The sequence below is a fragment of the Sinocyclocheilus grahami genome, unplaced genomic scaffold, assembly GCF_001515645.1.
Source record: "Sinocyclocheilus grahami isolate Dianchi unplaced genomic scaffold, SAMN03320097.WGS_v1.1 scaffold48.1, whole genome shotgun sequence".
Taxonomy (NCBI): domain Eukaryota; kingdom Metazoa; phylum Chordata; class Actinopteri; order Cypriniformes; family Cyprinidae; genus Sinocyclocheilus; species Sinocyclocheilus grahami.
Window position 1 is genome coordinate 665,178 of NW_015505227.1, and position 1,348 is coordinate 666,525.

Below are 1,348 nucleotides of genomic sequence, written 5' to 3' on the forward strand. Positions count from 1 at the left end.
TTTTTTTATTAAATCATGCTTGTTGAGCATGAGAGACTTCTTTTACTGTAAAAAAACATTAAAATCTTACCTCCCCAAACTTTTGAATGGTTCTGTATTATAGTTGAATGAAGAGAGTAATTAGTGTGAGCATCAGTTCAATGTGTTGGATGAAGGTTGTGAAGCAGTCAACCAGCTAATCCATGCAGAGCTTATGCTATGGACACCACCACTCACATTTTGCTGCTTGACTGATAAAAGTCTACTGAGAAACCAAAGTAGCTGTCCTCAGGGCCAGAGAAGACGGTGTAGTTGTTCAGATCCAGGTTAAAGCCACTGGTGTGATTCGAATAAATGAGTATGGACAAAAACAGAGTAAAAAACAGCAGACTGACTTTCAGCCTCTGCTCCATTTTCACTGAGATGCTTGTTATAGTCACCCAAAGCCGTTCTACACAATTCTCTCTGCCACTAGGACGAACTTAATGTTATTCTGTTCCTTTGGGAGAGGTCGGTACCACTTGTTATACTATTCTGTGGTTATTGAAGTTTACATGACACTTGTGGATGTATGTTTCCAATGTGCTTCCTTCAGATAAAAGGAGGTATATGTCATGGGTTTCCTTGATGTTCAGTGAGCATTTTGTGGCATTTATTATTAGGAATATGCTGGTTTAAAGTAATTTGAATTAATTTTCTGTAATTAGATGCCAGAATAGGAACTCCCAAACAAACCTTTCAATGCATGCACTTTATAGTAGAGAAACTGTAATAAGAGTTGAACAGTTAAAAATGTACAAAAAGGGAGAAACAGTTTAGCAGAGACATGACAGAAATTGTGTTAGCAGAGGCCACGGTCAGGAAGTCTCGTTTTAAGAGATTACGCACTTCCAACAAATAGCTACTCATCTAATCGCAAAAACTGTATTTTTCAGTTTCCCTTTTCGATTTGTTGCAGATTTGGGTCTGAGTGCACCCTGAAGAAATTCAGCTGCTCTTTAAGTATGAAAAATTGACCTGCTGTTCAACATGCCTTCCAATAATATAGTTGTTGTTTATCTGTCTAGGTCTGGTGAATGTCTTTCCTACTCTGTTTATTGCATCCTACCCCTGGGGGACATACAGATATAGTATGTTTGGGTATTTTGCAAATGTGACTTTATTTCTGTGCTTTTTTCATGTTAAATGAGAAAAATCACTTTTTTTGTTTTATTTTGTTTTGTTTTGTTTTGTCAAGTGTCATTGTTCTTTTTATTCACTATATTAATTTTATTTCAACAGACAAGAATAATGAACTATATTTGAAAAATAAAATATAATACGTACAATATATATATACAGGTGCATCTCAATAAATTAGAATGTCGTG